Source organism: Chiloscyllium plagiosum, unplaced genomic scaffold (assembly GCF_037043375.1).
Source record: "Chiloscyllium plagiosum isolate Xiang-an unplaced genomic scaffold, Cpla_swu_hap1 HiC_scaffold_2, whole genome shotgun sequence".
Lineage (NCBI taxonomy): Eukaryota > Metazoa > Chordata > Chondrichthyes > Orectolobiformes > Hemiscylliidae > Chiloscyllium > Chiloscyllium plagiosum.
In genome coordinates, this window is record NW_028270140.1 from 162,307,429 (window position 1) to 162,329,798 (window position 22,370).

The window sequence follows — 22,370 nt, forward strand, 5'->3', positions numbered from 1 at the left end:
GGAGCACAGAGAGAGAGGGACAGGACATTACAGGGAGCACAGAGAGAGGGGGACAGGGCATTACAGGGAGCACAGAGAGAGGGGGACAGGGCATTACAGGGAGCACAGAGAGAGAGGGACAGGGCATTACAGGGAACACAGAGAGAGGTACAGGGCATTACAGGGAGCACAGAGAGGGGGACAGGGCATTACAGGGAGCACAGAGAGAGAGAGAGGGACAGGGCATTACAGGGAGCACAGAGAGAGAGGGACAGGGCATTACAGGGAGCACAGAGAGAGGGGGACAGGGCATTACAGGGAGCACAGAGAGGGGGACAGGGCATTACAGGGAGCACAGAGAGAGAGAGAGGGACAGGGCATTACAGGGAGCACAGAGAGAGAGGGACAGGGCATTACAGGGAGCACAGAGAGAGAGGGACAGCGCATTACAGGGAGCACAGAGAGAGGGGGACAGGGCATTACAGGGAGCACAGAGAGAGGGGGACAGGGCATTACAGGGAGCACAGAGAGAGAGGGACAGGGCATTACAGGGAGCACAGAGAGAGGGGGACAGGGCATTACAGGGAGCACAGAGAGAGGGGGACAGGGCATTACAGGGAGCACAGAGAGAGAGGGACAGGGCATTACAGGGAGCACAGAGAGAGGGGGACAGGGCATTACAGGGAGCACAGAGAGAGAGGGACAGGGCATTACAGGGAGCACAGAGAGAGGGGGGGACAGGGCATTACAGGGAGCACATAGAGAGAGGTGGACAGGGCATTACAGGGAGCACAGAGAGAGGGGGACAGGGCATTACAGGGAGCACAGAGAGAGGGGGACAGGGCATGACAGGGAGCACAGAGAGAGGGACAGGGCATTACAGGGAGCACAGAGGGAGGGACAGGGTATTACACGGAGCACAGAGAGAGGGGGACAGGGCATGACAGGGAGCACAGAGAGAGGGACAGGGTATTACAGGGAGCACAGAGAGAGGGACACGACATTACAGGGAGCACAGAGGGAGGGACAGGGCATTACAGGGAGCACAGAGAGAGAGGGACAGGGCATTACAGGGAGCACAGAGAGAGAGGGACAGGGCATTACAGGGAGCACAGAGAGAGAGGGACAGGACATTACAGGGAGCACAGAGAGAGGGGGACAGGGCATTACAGGGAGCACAGAGAGAGGGGGGACAGGGCATTACAGGGAGCACAGAGAGAGGGGGACAGGGCATTAGAGGGAGCACAGAGAGAGAGGGACAGGGCATTACAGGGAGCACAGAGAGAGGGGGACAGGGCATTAGAGGGAACACAGAGAGAGGTACAGGGCATTACAGGGAGCACAGAGAGAGGGGGGCAGGACATTACAGGGAGCACAGAGAGAGGGACAGGGCATTACAGGGAGCACAGAGAGAGAGGGACAGGGCATTACAGGGAGCACAGAGAGAGAGGGACAGGACATTACAGGGAGCACAGAGAGAGGGGGACAGGGCATTACAGGGAGCACAGAGAGAGGGGGACAGGGCATTACAGGGAGCACAGAGAGAGAGGGACAGGGCATTACAGGGAACACAGAGAGAGGTACAGGGCATTACAGGGAGCACAGAGAGGGGGACAGGGCATTACAGGGAGCACAGAGAGAGAGAGAGGGACAGGGCATTACAGGGAGCACAGAGAGAGAGGGACAGGGCATTACAGGGAGCACAGAGAGAGGGGGACAGGGCATTACAGGGAGCACAGAGAGGGGGACAGGGCATTACAGGGAGCACAGAGAGAGAGAGAGGGACAGGGCATTACAGGGAGCACAGAGAGAGAGGGACAGGGCATTACAGGGAGCACAGAGAGAGAGGGACAGCGCATTACAGGGAGCACAGAGAGAGGGGGACAGGGCATTGCAGGGAGCACAGAGAGAGGGGGACAGGGCATTACAGGGAGCACAGAGAGAGGGGGACAGGGCATTGCAGGGAGCACAGAGAGAGAGGGACAGGGCATTACAGGGAGCACAGAGAGAGGGGGACAGGGCATTACAGGGAGCACAGAGAGAGGGGGACAGGGCATTACAGGGAGCACAGAGAGAGGGGGACAGGGCATTACAGGGAGCACAGAGAGAGGGGGACAGGGCATTACAGGGAGCACAGAGAGAGAGGGACAGGGCATTACAGGGAGCACAGAGAGAGGGGGACAGGGCATTACAGGGAGCACAGAGAGAGGGGGACAGGGCATTACAGGGAGCACAAAGAGAGAGGGGGACAGGGCATTACAGGGAGCACAGAGAGAGGGACAGGGCATTACAGGGAGCACAGAGAGAGGGGGACAGGGCATTACAGGGAGCACAGAGAGAGGGGGGCAGGGCATTACAGGGAGCACAGAGAGAGGGACAGGGCATTACAGGGAGCACAGAGAGAGGGGGGGACAGGGCATTACAGGGAGCACAGAGAGAGGGGGACAGGGCATTACAGGGAGCACAGAGAGAGGGACAGGGCATTACAGGGAGCACAGAGAGAGAGGGACAGGGCATTACAGGGAGCACAGAGAGAGAGGGACAGGGCATTACAGGGAGCACAGAGAGAGGGGGGCAGGGCATTACAGGGAGCACAGAGAGAGGGACAGGGCATTACAGGGAGCACAGAGAGAGGGACAGGGCATTACAGGGAGCACAGAGAGAGGGGGGCAGGGCATTACAGGGAGCACAGAGAGAGGGACAGGGCATTACAGGGAGCACAGAGAGAGGGGGGACAGGGCATTACAGGGAGCACAGAGAGAGGGGGACAGGGCATTACAGGGAGCACAGAGAGAGGGACAGGGCATTACAGGGAGCACAGAGAGAGAGGGACAGGGCATTACAGGGAGCACAGAGAGAGAGGGACAGGGCATTACAGGGAGCACAGAGAGAGGGGGGGCAGGGCATTACAGGGAGCACAGAGAGAGGGGACAGGGCATTACAGGGAGCACAGAGAGAGGGACAGGGTATTACAGGGAGCACAGAGAGAGGGGGGGGACAGGGCATTACAGGGAGCACAGAGAGAGAGGGACAGGGCATTACAGGGAGCACAGAGAGAGGGGGAGACAGGGCATTACAGGGAGCACAGAGAGGAGGGACAGGGCATTACAGGGAGCACAGAGAGAGAGGGACAGGGCATTACAGGGAGCACAGAGAGAGAGGGACAGGGCATTACAGGGAGCACAGAGAGAGGGACAGGGCATTACAGGGAGCACAGAGAGAGGGGGACAGGGCATTACAGGGAGCACAGAGAGAGGGACAGGGCATTACAGGGAGCACAGAGAGAGGGGACAGGGCATTACAGGGAGCACAGAGAGAGAGGGACAGGGCATTACAGGGAGCACAGAGATAGGGACAGGGCATTACAGGGAGCACAGAGAGAGAGGGACAGGGCATTACAGGGAGCACAGAGGGAGGGACAGGGCATTACAGGGAGCACAGAGAGAGAGGGGACAGGGCATTACAGGGAGCACAGAGAGAGGGGGACAGGGCATTACAGGGAGCACAGAGAGAGGGACAGGGCATTACAGGGAGCACAGAGAGAGGGGGGACAGGGCATTACAGGGAGCACAGAGAGAGGGACAGGGCATTACAGGGAGCACAGAGAGAGAGGGACAGGGCATTACAGGGAGCACAGAGAGAGAGACAGGGCATTACAGGGAGCACAGAGAGAGAGGGACAGGGCATTACAGGGAGCACAGAGAGAGGGGGGCAGGGCATTACAGGGAGCACAGAGAGAGAGGGACAGGGCATTACAGGGAGCACAGAGAGAGGGGGGGACAGGGCATTGCAGGGAGCACAGAGAGAGGGGGACAGGGCATTACAGGGAGCACAGAGAGAGGGACAGGGCATTACAGGGAGCACAGAGAGAGGGACAGGGCATTACATGGAGCACAGAGAGAGGGGGACAGGGCATTACAGGGAGCACAGAGAGAGAGGGACAGGGCATTACAGGGAGCACACGAGAGATGGGGGCAGGGCATTACAGGGAGCACAGAGAGAGAGGGACAGGGCATTACAGGGAGCACAGAGAGAGAGGGACAGGGCATTACAGGGAGCACACAGAGAGGGGGGGCAGGGCATTACAGGGAGCACAGAGAGAGGGACAGGGCATTACAGGGAGCACAGAGAGAGGGACAGGGCATTACAGGGAGCACAGAGAGAGGGGGGGACAGGGCATTACAGGGAGCACAGAGAGAGAGGGACAGGGCATTTACAGGGAGCACAGAGAGAGGGGGACAGGGCATTACAGGGAGCACAGAGAGACCGGGGACAGGGCATTACAGGGAGCACAGAGAGAGAGGGATAGGGCATTACAGGGAGCACAGAGAGAGAGGGGACAGGGCATTACAGGGAGCACAGAGAGAGGGGGACAGGGCATTACAGGGAGCACAGAGAGAGAGGGACAGGGCATTACAGGGAGCACAGAGAGAGGGGGGCAGGGCATTACAGGGAGCACAGAGAGTGAGGGGACAGGGCATTACAGGGAGCACAGAGAGAGGGGGACAGGGCATTACAGGGAGCACAGAGAGAGGGGGGCAGGGCATTACAGGGAGCACAGAGAGAGGGACAGGGCATTACAGGGAGCACAGAGAGAGGGAGGCAGGGCGATTACAGGGAGCACAGAGAGAGGGGGACAGGGCATTACAGGGAGCACAGAGAGAGGGGGACAGGGCATTACAGGAGCACAGAGAGAGGGGGACAGGGCATTACAGGGTGCACAGAGAGAGAGGGGACAGGGCATTACAGGGAGCACAGAGAGAGAGGGACAGGGCATTACAGGGAGCACAGAGAGAGAGGGGACAGGGCATTACAGGGAGCACAGAGAGAGGGGGACAGGGCATTACAGGGAGCACAGAGAGAGGGGACAGGGCATTACAGGGAGCACAGAGAGAGGGGGGACAGGGCATTACAGGGAGCACAGAGAGAGGGGGACAGGGCATTACAGGGAGCACAGAGAGAGAGAGGGACAGGGCATTACAGGGAGCACAGAGAGAGAGGGGACAGGGCATTACAGGGAGCACAGAGAGAGGGGACAGGCGCATTACAGGGAGCACAGAGAGAGGGGGACAGGGCATTACAGGGAGCACAGAGAGAGGGGGACAGGGCATTACAGGGAGCACAGAGAGAGTGGGGACAGGGCATTACAGGGAGCACAGAGAGAGAGGGACAGCGCATTACAGGGAGACAGGCAGGAGCAGAGAGAGGGGCAGGGCATTACAGGGAGCACAGAGAGAGGGGGACAGGGCATTACAGGGAGCACAGAGAGAGGGGGACAGGGCATTACAGGGAGCACAGAGAGAGGGGGACAGGGCATTACAGGGAGCACAGACACAGAGAGAGGGGGACAGGGCATTACAGGGAGCACAGAGAGAGGGGGACAGGGCATTACAGGGAGCACAGAGAGAGAGGGACAGGGCATTACAGGGAGCACAGAGAGAGGGGGACAGGGCATTACAGGGAGCACAGAGAGAGGGGGACAGGGCATTACAGGGAGCACAAAGAGAGAGGGACAGGGCATTACAGGGAGCACAGAGAGAGGGGGCAGGGCATTACAGGGAGCACAGAGAGAGGGACAGGGCATTACAGGGAGCACAGAGAGAGGGGGGACAGGGCATTACAGGGAGCACAGAGAGAGGGGACAGGGCATTACAGGGAGCACAGAGAGAGGGGGACAGGGCATTACAGGGAGCACAGAGAGAGAGGGGACAGGGCATTACAGGGAGCACAGAGAGAGAGGGACAGGGCATTACAGGGAGCACAGAGAGAGGGGGGCAGGGCATTACAGGGAGCACAGAGAGAGGGGACAGGGACATTACAGGAGCACAGAGAGAGGGACAGGGCATTACAGGGAGCACAGAGAGAGGGGGGACAGGGCATTACAGGGAGCACAGAGAGAGAGGGACAGGGCATTACAGGGAGCACAGAGAGAGGGGGGACAGGGCATTACAGGGAGCACAGAGAGAGGGGACAGGGCATTACAGGGAGCACAGAGAGAGAGGGACAGGGCATTACAGGGAGCACAGAGAGAGAGGGGACAGGGCATTACAGGGAGCACAGAGAGAGGGACAGGGCATTACAGGGAGCACAGAGAGAGGGGGACAGGGCATTACAGGGAGCACAGAGAGAGGGGACAGGGCATTACAGGGAGCACAGAGAGAGGGACAGGGCATTACAGGGAGCACAGAGAGAGAGGGACAGGGCATTACAGGGAGCACAGAGAGAGGGGACAGGGCATTACAGGGAGCACAGAGAGAGAGGGGACAGGGCATTACAGGGAGCACAGAGAGAGGGGACAGGGCATTACAGGGAGCACAGAGAGAGGGGACAGGGCATTACAGGGAGCACAGAGAGAGGGGGACAGGGCATTACAGGGAGCACAGAGAGAGGGACAGGGCATTACAGGGAGCACAGAGAGAGGGGACAGGGCATTACAGGGAGCACAGAGAGAGAGACAGGGCATTACAGGGAGCACAGAGAGAGAGGGACAGGGCATTACAGGGAGCACAGAGAGAGGGGGCAGGGCATTACAGGGAGCACAGAGAGAGGGACAGGGCATTACAGGGAGCACAGAGAGAGGGGGGGACAGGGCATTGCAGGGAGCACAGAGAGAGGGGGACAGGGCATTACAGGGAGCACAGAGAGAGGGTACAGGGCATTACAGGGAGCACAGAGAGAGGGGTACAGGGCATTACAGGGAGCACAGAGAGAGGGACAGGGCATTACAGGGAGCACAGAGAGAGAGGGACAGGGCATTACAGGGAGCACAGAGAGAGGGGGCCAGGGCATTACAGGGAGCACAGAGAGAGGGACAGGGCATTACAGGGAGCACAGAGAGAGGGACAGGGCATTACAGGGAGCACAGAGAGAGGGGGGGACAGGGCATTACAGGGAGCACAGAGAGAGAGGGACAGGGCATTACAGGGAGCACAGAGAGAGGGGGAGACAGGGCATTTCAGGGAGCACAGAGAGAGGGACAGGGCATTACAGGGAGCACAGAGAGAGAGGGGCAGGGCATTACAGGGAGCACAGAGAGAGGGGACAGGGCATTACAGGGAGCATAGAGAGAGGGGGACAGGGCATTACAGGGAGCACAGAGAGAGGGACAGGGCATTACAGGGAGCACAGAGAGAGGGGGGCAGGGCATTACAGGGAGCACAGAGAGAGAGGGACAGGGCATTACAGGGAGCACAGAGAGAGGGGGACAGGGCATTACAGGGAGCACAGAGAGTGAGGGAGAGGGCATTACAGGGAGCACAGAGAGAGGGGGGACAGGGCATTACAGGGAGCACAGAGAGAGGGGGACAGGGCATTACAGGGAGCACAGAGAGAGAGGGACAGGGCATTACAGGGAGCACAGAGAGAGGGACAGGGCATTACAGGGAGCACAGAGAGAGGGGGACAGGGCATTACAGGGAGCACAGAGAGAGGGGGACAGGGCATTACAGGGTGCACAGAGAGAGAGGGACAGGGCATTACAGGGAGCACAGAGAGAGAGGGACAGGGCATTACAGGGAGCACAGAGAGAGGGGGACAGGGCATTACAGGGAACACAGAGAGAGAGGGACAGGGCATTACAGGGAGCACAGAGAGAGAGGGACAGGGCATTACAGGGAGCACAGAGAGAGAGGGACAGGGCATTACAGGGAGCACAGAGAGAGGGACAGGACATTACAGGGAGCACAGAGAGAGGGGGGACAGGGCATTACAGGGAGCACAGAGAGAGGGACAGGGCATTACAGGGAGCACAGAGAGAGCGACAGGGCATTACAGGGAGCACAGAGAGAGAGGGACAGGGCATTACAGGGAGCACAGAGAGAGAGGGACAGGACATTACAGGGAGCACAGAGAGAGGGACAGGGCATTACAGGGAGCACAGAGAGAGGAACAGGGCATTACAGGGAGCACACAGAGAGAGGGGGACAGGGCATTACAGGGAGCACAGAGAGAGGGACAGGGCATTACAGGGAGCACAGAGAGAGGGGGACAGGGCATTACAGGGAGCACAGAGAGAGAGGGACAGGGCATTACAGGGAGCACAGAGAGAGGGGGACAGGGCATTACAGGGAGCACAGAGAGAGAGGGACAGGGCATTACAGGGAGCACAGAGAGAGGGGGGGACAGGGCATTACAGGGAGCACATAGAGAGAGGTGGACAGGGCATTACAGGGAGCACAGAGAGAGGGGGACAGGGCATTACAGGGAGCACAGAGAGAGGGGGACAGGGCATTACAGGGAGCACAGAGAGAGAGGGACAGGGCATTACAGGGAGCACAGAGAGAGGGGGACAGGGCATTACAGGGAGCACAGAGAGAGGGACAGGGCATTACAGGGAGCACAGAGGGAGGGACAGGGTATTACACGCAGCACAGAGAGAGGGGGACAGGGCATGACAGGGAGCACAGAGAGAGGGACAGGGCATTACAGGGAGCACAGAGAGAGGGACAGGGTATTACAGGGAGCACAGAGAGAGGGACACGACATTACAGGGAGCACAGAGGGAGGGACAGGGCATTACAGGGAGCACAGAGAGAGAGGGACAGGGCATTACAGGGAGCACAGAGAGAGAGGGACAGGGCATTACAGGGAGCACAGAGAGAGAGGGACAGGACACTACAGGGAGCACAGAGAGAGGGGGACAGGGCATTACAGGGAGCACAGAGAGAGGGGGGACAGGGCATTACAGGAAGCACAGAGAGAGGGGGACAGGGCATTAGAGGGAGCACAGAGAGAGAGGGACAGGGCATTACAGGGAGCACAGAGAGAGGGGGACAGGGCATTAGAGGGAACACAGAGAGAGGTACAGGGCATTACAGGGAGCACAGAGAGAGGGGGGCAGGACATTACAGGGAGCACAGAGAGAGGGACAGGGCATTACAGGGAGCACAGAGAGAGAGGGACAGGGCATTACAGGGAGCACAGAGAGAGAGGGACAGGACATTACAGGGAGCACAGAGAGAGGGGGACAGGGCATTACAGGGAGCACAGAGAGAGGGGGACAGGGCATTACAGGGAGCACAGAGAGAGAGGGACAGGGCATTACAGGGAACACAGAGAGAGGTACAGGGCATTACAGGGAGCACAGAGAGGGGGACAGGGCATTACAGGGAGCACAGAGAGAGAGAGAGGGACAGGGCATTACAGGGAGCACAGAGAGAGAGGGACAGGGCATTACAGGGAGCACAGAGAGAGGGGGACAGGGCATTACAGGGAGCACAGAGAGGGGGACAGGGCATTACAGGGAGCACAGAGAGAGAGAGAGGGACAGGGCATTACAGGGAGCACAGAGAGAGAGGGACAGGGCATTACAGGGAGCACAGAGAGAGAGGGACAGCGCATTACAGGGAGCACAGAGAGAGGGGGACAGGGCATTACAGGGAGCACAGAGAGAGGGGGACAGGGCATTACAGGGAGCACAGAGAGAGGGGGACAGGGCATTACAGGGAGCACAGAGAGAGAGGGACAGGGCATTACAGGGAGCACAGAGAGAGGGGGACAGGGCATTACAGGGAGCACAGAGAGAGGGGGACAGGGCATTACAGGGAGCACAGAGAGAGAGGGACAGGGCATTACAGGGAGCACAGAGAGAGGGGGACAGGGCATTACAGGGAGCACAGAGAGAGAGGGACAGGGCATTACAGGGAGCACAGAGAGAGGGGGGGACAGGGCATTACAGGGAGCACATAGAGAGAGGTGGACAGGGCATTACAGGGAGCACAGAGAGAGGGGGACAGGGCATTACAGGGAGCACAGAGAGAGGGGGACAGGGCATTACAGGGAGCACAGAGAGAGGGACAGGGCATTACAGGGAGCACAGAGGGAGGGACAGGGTATTACACGGAGCACAGAGAGAGGGGGACAGGGCATGACAGGGAGCACAGAGAGAGGGACAGGGTATTACAGGGAGCACAGAGAGAGGGACACGACATTACAGGGAGCACAGAGGGAGGGACAGGGCATTACAGGGAGCACAGAGAGAGAGGGACAGGGCATTACAGGGAGCACAGAGAGAGAGGGACAGGGCATTACAGGGAGCACAGAGAGAGAGGGACAGGACATTACAGGGAGCACAGAGAGAGGGGGGACAGGGCATTACAGGGAGCACAGAGAGAGGGGGACAGGGCATTACAGGGAGCACAGAGAGAGGGGGACAGGGCATTAGAGGGAGCACAGAGAGAGAGGGACAGGGCATTACAGGGAGCACAGAGAGAGGGGGACAGGGCATTAGAGGGAACACAGAGAGAGGTACAGGGCATTACAGGGAGCACAGAGAGAGGGGGGCAGGACATTACAGGGAGCACAGAGAGAGGGACAGGGCATTACAGGGAGCACAGAGAGAGAGGGACAGGGCATTACAGGGAGCACAGAGAGAGAGGGACAGGACATTACAGGGAGCACAGAGAGAGGGGGACAGGGCATTACAGGGAGCACAGAGAGAGGGGGACAGGGCATTACAGGGAGCACAGAGAGAGAGGGACAGGGCATTACAGGGAACACAGAGAGAGGTACAGGGCATTACAGGGAGCACAGAGAGGGGGACAGGGCATTACAGGGAGCACAGAGAGAGAGAGAGGGACAGGGCATTACAGGGAGCACAGAGAGAGAGGGACAGGGCATTACAGGGAGCACAGAGAGAGGGGGACAGGGCATTACAGGGAGCACAGAGAGGGGGACAGGGCATTACAGGGAGCACAGAGAGAGAGAGAGGGACAGGGCATTACAGGGAGCACAGAGAGAGAGGGACAGGGCATTACAGGGAGCACAGAGAGAGAGGGACAGCGCATTACAGGGAGCACAGAGAGAGGGGGACAGGGCATTGCAGGGAGCACAGAGAGAGGGGGACAGGGCATTACAGGGAGCACAGAGAGAGGGGGACAGGGCATTGCAGGGAGCACAGAGAGAGAGGGACAGGGCATTACAGGGAGCACAGAGAGAGGGGGACAGGGCATTACAGGGAGCACAGAGAGAGGGGGACAGGGCATTACAGGGAGCACAGAGAGAGGGGGACAGGGCATTACAGGGAGCACAGAGAGAGGGGGACAGGGCATTACAGGGAGCACAGAGAGAGAGGGACAGGGCATTACAGGGAGCACAGAGAGAGGGGGACAGGGCATTACAGGGAGCACAGAGAGAGGGGGACAGGGCATTACAGGGAGCACAAAGAGAGAGGGGGACAGGGCATTACAGGGAGCACAGAGAGAGGGACAGGGCATTACAGGGAGCACAGAGAGAGGGGGACAGGGCATTACAGGGAGCACAGAGAGAGGGGGGCAGGGCATTACAGGGAGCACAGAGAGAGGGACAGGGCATTACAGGGAGCACAGAGAGAGGGGGGGACAGGGCATTACAGGGAGCACAGAGAGAGGGGGACAGGGCATTACAGGGAGCACAGAGAGAGGGACAGGGCATTACAGGGAGCACAGAGAGAGAGGGACAGGGCATTACAGGGAGCACAGAGAGAGAGGGACAGGGCATTACAGGGAGCACAGAGAGAGGGGGGCAGGGCATTACAGGGAGCACAGAGAGAGGGACAGGGCATTACAGGGAGCACAGAGAGAGGGACAGGGCATTACAGGGAGCACAGAGAGGGGGGGGCAGGGCATTACAGGGAGCACAGAGAGAGGGACAGGGCATTACAGGGAGCACAGAGTGAGGGGGGGACAGGGCATTACAGGGAGCACAGAGAGAGGGGACAGGGCATTACAGGGAGCACAGAGAGAGGGACAGGGCATTACAGGGAGCACAGAGAGAGAGGGACAGGGCATTACAGGGAGCACAGAGAGAGAGGGACAGGGCATTACAGGGAGCACAGAGAGAGGGGGGCAGGGCATTACAGGGAGCACAGAGAGAGGGACAGGGCATTACAGGGAGCACAGAGAGAGGGACAGGGTATTACAGGGAGCACAGAGAGAGGGGGGGACAGGGCATTACAGGGAGCACAGAGAGAGAGGGACAGGGCATTACAGGGAGCACAGAGAGAGGGGGAGACAGGGCATTACAGGGAGCACAGAGAGGGGGACAGGGCATTGCAGGGAGCACAGAGAGAGGGGGACAGGGCATTACAGGGAGCACAGAGAGAGGGGGACAGGGCATTACAGGGAGCACAGAGAGAGAGGGACAGGGCATTACAGGGAGCACAGAGAGAGAGGGACAGGGCATTACAGGGAGCACAGAGACAGGGACAGGGCATTACAGGGAGCACAGAGAGAGGGGGACAGGGCATTACAGGGAGCACAGAGAGAGGGACAGGGCATTACAGGGAGCACAGAGAGAGGGACAGGGCATTACAGGGAGCACAGAGAGAGAGGGACAGGGCATTACAGGGAGCACAGAGGGAGGGACAGGGCATTACAGGGAGCACAGAGAGAGAGGGACAGGGCATTACAGGGAGCACAGAGAGAGGGGGACAGGGCATTACAGGGAGCACAGAGAGAGGGACAGGGCATTACAGGGAGCACAGAGAGAGGGGGACAGGGCATTACAGGGAGCACAGAGAGAGGGACAGGGCATTACAGGGAGCACAGAGAGAGAGGGACAGGGCATTACAGGGAGCACAGAGAGAGAGACAGGGCATTACAGGGAGCACAGAGAGAGAGGGACAGGGCATTACAGGGAGCACAGAGAGAGGGGGGCAGGGCATTACAGGGAGCACAGAGAGAGAGGGACAGGGCATTACAGGGAGCACAGAGAGAGGCGGGGACAGGGCATTGCAGGGAGCACAGAGAGAGGGGGACAGGGCATTACAGGGAGCACAGAGAGAGGGACAGGGCATTACAGGGAGCACAGAGAGAGGGACAGGGCATTACATGGAGCACAGAGAGAGGGGGACAGGGCATTACAGGGAGCACAGAGAGAGAGGGACAGGGCATTACAGGGAGCACACAGAGAGGGGGGCAGGGCATTACAGGGAGCACAGAGAGAGAGGGACAGGGCATTACAGGGAGCACAGAGAGAGAGGGACAGGGCATTACAGGGAGCACACAGAGAGGGGGGCAGGGCATTACAGGGAGCACAGAGAGAGGGACAGGGCATTACAGGGAGCACAGAGAGAGGGACAGGGCATTACAGGGAGCACAGAGAGAGGGGGGGACAGGGCATTACAGGGAGCACAGAGAGAGAGGGACAGGGCATTACAGGGAGCACAGAGAGAGGGGGACAGGGCATTACAGGGAGCACAGAGAGACGGGGACAGGGCATTACAGGGAGCACAGAGAGAGAGGGATAGGGCATTACAGGGAGCACAGAGAGAGAGGGGACAGGGCATTACAGGGAGCACAGAGAGAGGGGGACAGGGCATTACAGGGAGCACAGAGAGAGAGGGACAGGGCATTACAGGGAGCACAGAGAGAGGGGGGCAGGGCATTACAGGGAGCACAGAGAGAGAGGGACAGGGCATTACAGGGAGCACAGAGAGACGGGGACAGGGCATTACAGGGAGCACAGAGAGAGAGGGACAGGGCATTACAGGGAGCACAGAGAGAGAGGGGACAGGGCATTACAGGGAGCACAGAGATAGGGGGACAGGGCATTACAGGAAGCACAGAGAGAGGGGGACAGGGTATTACAGGGAGCACAGAGAGAGAGGGACAGGGCATTACAGGGAGCACAGAGAGAGAGGGACAGGGCATTACAGGGAGCACAGAGAGAGAGGGACAGGGCATTACAGGGAGCACAGAGAGAGGGACAGGGCATTACAGGGAGCACAGAGAGAGAGGGACAGGGCATTACAGGGAGCACAGAGAGAGAGGGACAGGGCATTACAGGGAGCACAGAGAGAGGGGGACAGGGCATTACAGGGAGCACAGAGAGAGGGGGACAGGGCATTACAGGGAGCACAGAGAGAGAGGGACAGGGCATTACAGGGAGCACAGAGAGAGAGGGCCAGGGCATTACAGGGAGCACAGAGACAGGGGGACAGGGCATTACAGGGAGCACAGAGAGAGGGGGACAGGGCATTACAGGGAGCACAGAGATAGGGACAGGGCATTACAGGGAGCACAGAGACAGGGGGACAGGGCATTACAGGGAGCACAGAGAGAGAGGGACAGGGCATTACAGGGAGCACAGAGAGAGGGGGACAGGGCATTACAGGGAGCACAGAGAGAGGGGGACAGGGCATTACAGGGAGCACAGAGAGAGGGGGACAGGGCATTACAGGGAGCACAGAGAGAGGGACAGGGCATTACAGGGAGCACAGAGAGAGAGGGACAGGTCATTACAGGGAGCACAGAGAGAGGGACAGGACATTACAGGGAGCACAGAGAGAGAGGGACAGGGCATTACAGGGAGCACAGAGAGAGGGACAGGGCATTACAGGGAGCACAGAGAGAGGGGGACAGGGCATTACAGGGAGCACAGAGAGAGGGACAGGGCATTACAGGGAGCACAGAGAGAGGGGGGACAGGGCATTACAGGGAGCACAGAGAGAGGGACAGGGCATTACAGGGAGCACAGAGAGAGGGGGACAGGGCATTACAGGGAGCACAGAGAGAGGGACAGGGCATTACAGGGAGCACAGAGAGAGGGGGACAGGGCATTACAGGGGGCACAGAGAGAGAGGGACAGGGCATTACAGGGAGCACAGAGAGAGGGGGACAGGGCATTACAGGGAGCACAGAGTGAGAGGGACAGTGCATTACAGGGAGCACAGAGAGAGGGGGGGACAGGGCATTACAGGGAGCACAGAGAGAGAGGTGGACAGGGCATTACAGGTAGCACAGAGAGAGGGGGACAGGGCATTACAGGGAGCACAGAGAGAGGGACAGGGCATTACAGGGAGCACAGAGAGAGAGGGACAGGGCATTACAGGGAGCACAGAGAGAGGGGGCCAGGGCATTACAGGGAGCACAGAGAGAGAGGGACAGGGCATTACAGGGAGCACAGAGAGAGGGACAGGGCATTACAGGGAGCACAGAGAGAGAGGGACAGGGCATTACAGGGAGCACAGAGAGAGGGACAGGGCATTACAGGGAGCACAGAGGGAGGGACAGGGTATTGCAGGGAGCACAGAGAGAGGGGGACAGGGCATTACAGGGAGCACAGAGAGAGGGACAGGGTATTACAGGGAGCACAGAGAGAGAGGGACAGGACATTCCAGGGACCACAGAGAGAGGGACAGGGCATTGCAGGGAGCACAGAGAGAGAGGGACAGGGCATTACAGGGAGCACAGAGAGAGAGGGACAGGACATTACAGGGAGCACAGAGAGAGGGGGACAGGGCATTACAGGGAGCACAGAGAGAGGGGGACAGGGCATTACAGGGAGCACAGAGAGAGAGGGACAGGGCATTACAGGGAGCACAGAGAGAGGGGGACAGGGCATTACAGGGAACACAGAGAGAGGTACAGGGCATTACAGGGAGCACAGAGAGAGGGACAGGGCATTACAGGGAGCACAGAGAGAGGGGGGACAGGGCATTACAGGGAGCACAGAGAGAGGGACAGGGCATTACAGGAAGCACAGAGAGAGGGACAGGGCATTACAGGGAGCACAGAGAGAGGTACAGGGCATTACAGGGAGCACAGAGAGAGGGACAGGGCATTACAGGGAGCACAGAGAGAGGGGGGACAGGGCATTACAGGGAGCACAGAGAGAGGGGGACAGGGCATTACAGGGAGCACAGAGAGAGGGGGACAGGGCATTACAGGGAGCACAGAGAGAGAGGGACAGGGCATTACAGGGAGCACAGAGAGAGGGGGACAGGGCATTACAGGGAACACAGAGAGAGGTACAGGGCATTACAGGGAGCACAGAGAGAGGGACAGGGCATTACAGGGAGCACAGAGAGAGGGGGGACAGGGCATTACAGGGAGCACAGAGAGAGGGACAGGGCATTACAGGGAGCACAGAGAGAGGGACATTGCATTACAGGGAGCACAGAGAGAGGGGGGACAGGGCATTACAGGGAGCACAGAGAGAGGGACAGGGCATTACAGGGAGCACAGAGAGAGGGACAGGGCATTACAGGGAGCACAGAGAGAGGGACAGGGCATTACAGGGAGCACAGAGAGAGGGGGACAGGGCATTACAGGGAGCACAGAAAGAGGGACAGGGCATTACAGGGAGCACAGAGAGAGGGGGACAGGGCATTACAGGGAGCACAGAGAGAGGGGGACAGGGCATTACAGGGAGCACAGAGAGAGAGGGACAGGGCATTACAGGGAGCACAGAGAGAGGGACAGGGCATTACAGGGAGCACAGAGAGAGGGGGACAGGGCATTACAGGGAGCACAGAGAGAGAGGGACAGGGCATTACAGGGAGCACAGAGAGAGGGGGACAGGGCATTACAGGGAGCACAGAGAGAGGGACAGGGCATTACAGGGAGCACAGAGAGAGGGGGACAGGGCATTACAGGGAGCTCAGAGAGAGAGGGACAGGGCATTACAGGGAGCACAGAGAGAGGGGGACAGGGCATTACAGGGAGCACAGAGAGAGAGGGACAGGGCATTACAGGGAGCACAGAGAGAGAGGGACAGGGCATTACAGGGAGCACAGAGAGAGAGGGACAGGGCATTACAGGGAGCACAGAGAGAGAGGGACAGGGCATTACAGGGAGCACAGAGAGAGGGACAGGGCATTACAGGGAGCACAGAGAGAGGGGGGACAGGGCATTACAGGGAGCACAGAGAGAGGGACAGGGCACTACAGGGAGCACAGAGAGAGAGGGACAGGGCATTACAGGGAGCACAGAGAGAGGGGGACAGGGCATTACAGGGACCACAGAGAGAGGGGGACAGGGCATTACAGGGAGCACAGAGAGAGGGACAGGGCATTACAGGGAGCACAGAGAGAGGTGGACAGGGCATTACAGGGAGCACAGAGAGAGGGACAGGGCATTACAGGGAGCACAGAGAGAGGGGGGACAGGGCATTACAGGGAGCACAGAGAGAGAGGGACAGGGCATTACAGGGAGCACAGAGAGAGGGGGACAGGACATTACAGGGAGCACAGAGAGAGAGGGGGACAGGGCATTACAGGGAGCACAGAGAGAGGGACAGGGCATTACAGGGAGCACAGAGAGAGGGGGACAGGGCATTACAGGGAGCACAGAGAGAGGGACAGGGCATTACAGGGAGCACAGAGAGAGGGGGACAGGGCATTACAGGGACCACAGAGAGAGGGACAGGGCATTACAGGGAGCACAGAGAGAGGGACAGGGCATTACAGGGAGCACAGAGAGATGGGGGACAGGGCATTGCAGGGAGCACAGAGAGAGAGGGACAGGGCATTACAGGGAGCACAGAGAGAGGGACAGGGCATTACAGGGAGCACAGAGAGAGGGACAGGGCATTACAGGGAGCACAGAGAGAGAGGGACAGGGCATTACAGGGAGCACAGAGAGAGGGGGGCAGGGCATTACAGGGAGCACAGAGAGAGGGACAGGGCATTACAGGGAGCACAGAGAGAGGGACAGGGCATTACAGGGAGCACAGAGAGATGGGGGACAGGGCATTGCAGGGAGCACAGAGAGAGAGGGACAGGGCATTACAGGGAGCACAGAGAGAGAGGGACAGGGCATTACAGGGAGCACAGAGAGATGGGGGACAGGGCATTACAGGGAGCACAGAGAGAGAGGGACAGGGCATTACAGGGAGCACAGAGAGGCGGGGGGACAGTGGATGACATAGAATATAGAACATTACAGCGCAGTACAGGCCCTTCAGCCCTCAATTTTGCATCGACCTGTGGAACCAGTCTGAAGCCCATCTTTCCTACCGTATTCCATTTCAAATGACCATTTCAATGCCCTTAAAGTTGGTGAGTCTACTACTGTTGCAGTCAGTGCATTCCGCCCCCCTACTACTCTCTGAGTAAAGAAACTACCTCTGACATCTGTCCTATACCTATCTCCCCTCAAATTAAAGCTATATCCCCTCGTGCTCGCCGTCCCCATACTTGGAAAAAGGCTCTCCCTGTCCACCCTATCTAACCCTCTGATTATCTTATATGTCTCTATTAAGTCACCTCTCAGTTGAAACTTTATTGCTGGAACAGCACAGCAGGTCAGGCAGCATCCAGGGAACAAGAGAACCAATGTTTCGGGCATAAGCCCTTCTTCAGGAAGGCTGTGGAGGCCAGGTCATTGAGAAACTAATCAGCAATGATTGAATGGAGGAGCAAACTTGATGGGCCGAATGGCCTATTTCCTCCTCCTGTGTCTTATGGTTTTATTGTCTGTGATTCTGTTAGGGCATGTGGAGAGGGACTGGAGCCTCCCCACAAACCCCAAACCCACATCCTCTTCAACTGCTGTTGCAGCAGGACCAAGACAGAACAGACGCAGTGTGAGTGCAGAGAAACACCAGTTATTCCCCGTGTAATCCCAGACAGCAGCAGCATCCCAGCGCTCACTCTCACAGAACTGGGTACTGATGGCTTACAGAAAACAGATGAAAACAAGTGATAAAAGTGATCAAGTATGTAAATGAGAATGGAAATTCCAGGGATTGGGAATTTTCAGTGAGTGTGTTGGATTAGATTACAGTGTGGAAACAGGCCCTTCAGCCCAACAAGTCCACACCGACCCACCAAAGTGCAACCCACCCATACCTCTACATTTACCCCTTACCTAACACTACGGGCAATTACAAGAGTGTAAATTCTCAGTGTGTCTAAGGAGAGTGTAAATTCTCAGTGTGTGTGTAAGTGGAGTGAAAAATCTTATACCTTATTATTACAGTCAGGTTCTGACTCAAAACTTTAAATTGCAAAATAAAATACATTTAAATCATATACTTGATTGTCACAAATAGCAAGATTCCTGAAGAAGGGCCTGTGCCCGAAACGTCGAATCTCCTGTTCCCTGGATGCTGCCTGACCTGCTGTGCTGTTCCAGCAATAAAGTTTCAACTTTGATCTCCAGCATCTGCAGACCTCACTTTCTCCTTAAGTCACCTCTCAACCTTCTTCTCTCTAACGAAAACAGCCTCAAGGCCCTCAGCCTTTCCCCATAAGACCTCCCCTCCATACCAGGCAACACCCTAATAAATCTCCTCTGCACCCTTTCCAAAGCTTCCACATCCTTCTTATAATGTGGTGACCAGAACTGTACACAATACTCCAAGTGCAGCCACACTAGAGTTTTGTACAGCTGCAGCATAACCTCATGGATCCGGAACTCGATCCCTCTATTAATAAAAGCTGAAACACTGTATGCCTTCTTAACAACCCTGTCAACCTGGGTGGCAACTTTCAAGGATCTGTGTACCTGGACACCGAGATCTCTCTGCTCATCTACACTACCAAGAATCTTACCATTAGCCCAGTACTTTGCATTCCGGTTACCCCTTCCAAAGTGAATCACCTCACACTTATCCGCATTAAACTCCATTTGCCACCTCTCAGCCCAGCTCTGCAGCTTATCTATGTCTCTCTGTAACCTACAACATCCTTCATCACTATCCACAACTCCACCGACCTTAGTGTCGTCTGCAAATTTACTAACCCACCCTTCTATGCCCTCATCCAGGTCGTTTATAAAAATGACGAACAGCAGTGGACCCAACACCGACCCTTGTGGTACACCACTGGTAACTGGACTCCAGGATGAACATTTCCCATCAACCACCACCCTCTGCCTTCTTTCAGCAAGCCAATTACTGATCCAAACTGCTATATCTCCCACAATCCCATTCCTCCACATTTTGTACAATAGCCTACTGTGGGGAACTTTATCAAACTCCTTAATGCGTGTCCTTGATAGGTGTGTCCCTGTCAGGCAAGGAGGAAGTGATAAGGTAAGGGAACCATGGTTTACAACAGAAACTGCATCTCTTGTTAAGCAGAAGAAGGAGGCTTATGTGTTGATGAGACAAGATGGTTCAGATGAGGCGATGGAGAGTTACAGATCAGCTCGGAAGGATTTAAAGAGAGAGTTAAGAAGAGCAAAGAGAGGACACGACAGTCTTTAGCAAATAGAATAAAGGAGAACCCTGAAGCTTTCTATAGGTATGTGAGGAATAAAAGGATGATTCGGGTAGGAAAAGGGCCAATCAAAGACAAAAGTGAGAAGTTGTGTGTGTGTGGACCCTGTGGAGATCGGAGAGGTGCTAAACAAACATTTCTCATCAGTTTTCACTCCGGGAAAGGAGAATATTGTAGAGGAGAAGACTGAGATACAGGATATTAGACTAGAAAGGATCGAGGTTAGTAAGGAGAAGGTGTTATCAATTCCAGAAGGAGTGAAAGTAGACAAGTCCCCTGGGCCGGATGGGATTTATCCGAGGATTCTCTGGGAAGCTGGGGAGGAGATAGCAGAGCCTTTGGCTTTGATATTTGAGTCGTCATTGTCTACAGGTTTAGTACCAGAGGACTGGAGGATTGCAAATGTTGTGCCCTTGTTCAAGAAGGGCAGTAGAGATGACCCAAGTAATTATAGACCAGTGAGCCTTATTTCTGTTGTAGGAAAGGTTTTGGAAAGGATTATGAGAGATAAGATTTATAATCATCTAGCAAGCAACAATTTGATTTCAGATAGTCAACATGTTTTTGTCAAGGGCAGGTCGTGCCTCACAAACCTCATTGAGTTTTTTGAGAAGGTGACCAAGCATGTAGATGAGGGTAGGGCAGTTGATGTGGTATACATGGACTTCAGTAAAGCCTTTGATAAGGTTCCACATGGTAGGCTGTTGGAGAAAATGCAGAGGCATGAGATTGATGGTGACTTAGCAGTTTGGATTAGAAACTGGCTTTCTGAAAGAAGGCAGCGAGTGGTGGTTGATGGAAAATATTCAGCCTGGAGTCCGGTTACTAGTGGTTAACAGCGGATAAATCCCCAGGTCTGGATGGGTTGTATCCCAGGCTGCTGTGTGAGACAAGGGAGGAAATCACAGGGACTCAGACCCAAATGTTGAATTCCTCTCTGACTGTAGCGGAGATGATAGAGATAGTGAAATATAGCATCAGTGGGAGGGAAACGATTGGAGAAGATAATAGAGGAGAAAAATTAATCTCCAATTAGAGAGGTAAGGTTTGATCAGGGATAGTCAGTGTGGCTTTGTCAGAGGGAGGTCACGCCTGACAAATCTGATGGAGTGTTTTGAGGAGGTGACCACATGTGTAGGTGAGGGGAGGGCAGTTGATGTAGTTTATCTGGATCTCAGCAAGGCCTTTGACCAGGTCTCACACGGGAAACGGATACAGAAGGTAAAAGCTCATGGCATCCAGGGTCACTGGGCAAGATGGACCCAAAGCTGGCTTAGTGTCAGGAGACAGAGGGTGGTGGCAGGAGGCTGTTTGTGTGACTGGAGCCCGGGGTGCAGTGGGGTCCCACAGGGATCACTGCTGGGTCCCTTATTGTTTGTGATCTTCATAAACAATGGAGATGGGAATGTGGGAGGGATGGGAAGTAAGTTTGTGGATGACACAAAGATTGGCCGGGTGGTTGGCAGTGAGGAGGAAGGTGTTAGATTACAGGAGGATAGAAACGGATTGGTCAGGTAGGCAGATCAGAGGCAGATGGAATTAAACCCTGAGAAATGGGAGGGGATGCACTTTGGAAGAAGGAACAAGACAAGGGAGTACTCAGTGAATGACAGGACAGCAGGAAGCTCAGAGGAACAGAGAAGATTGAGTTCAAAAAAAGCATCAAAACAGGAATAGGCATTTCAAGCCTGACCCAACTTGCAATGAGATCCTGCCTGATCCATGCCCTAACTCCAGACCCCTACCGTCAGCCTCTCTCCCTTCATACCTTCACTGAACAAAAATGTATCTCTCTCAGAAATAAAACTGATAACTGATGCAGCATCCACTGCTGATTGTGGAAGAGAGTTCCAAACCACTCCCAGCCCTGTGAGTGTGTGGGTGTGTGGAGTGTGTATGTGTGTGTCTCCGTGTGTATGTCTCCATGTGTATGTGTGTGTATGTTTATGTGTCTGAGTGTGTGTGGGTGTGTATGAGAGTGTGTGTGTGAGTGTGTATGTGGGTGTGTATGTGAGTGTGTGTGTGGGTGTGTGTATGAGAGTGTGTGTGTGAGTGTGTATGTGAGTGTGTGTGTGGGTGTGTATGTGAGTGTGTGTGTGAGTATGTATGTGAGTGTCGGTGTGGGTGTGTATGTGAGTGTGTGTGTGAGTGTGTATGTGAGTGTGTGTGTGGGTGTGTGTGTGGGTGTGTATGTGAGTGTGTGTGGGTGTGTATGTGAGTATCGGTGTGGGTGTGTATGTGAGTGTGTATGTGGGTGTGTATGTGAGTGTGTGTGTGGGTGTGTATGTGAGTGTGTGTGTGAGTGTGTATGTGAGTGTGTGTATGTGAGTGTGTGTGAGTGTGTATGTGAGTATCGGTGTGGGTGTGTATGTGAGTGTGTATGTGGGTGTGTATGTGAGTGTGTATGTGGGTGTGAGTGTGTGTGTGAGTGTGTGTGTGGGTGTGTGTGTGGGTGTGTATGTGAGTG

At 56.3% G+C, this 22,370-nt stretch overlaps 1 protein-coding gene across 1 annotated transcript in view; it reads right to left on the reverse strand.

Moving 5' to 3' along the window:
• Window positions 1-22,370, reverse strand: part of LOC148152043 (uncharacterized) — a 164,463-nt gene that overhangs the window by 112,481 nt on the left and 29,612 nt on the right. The window lies entirely within an intron of this gene.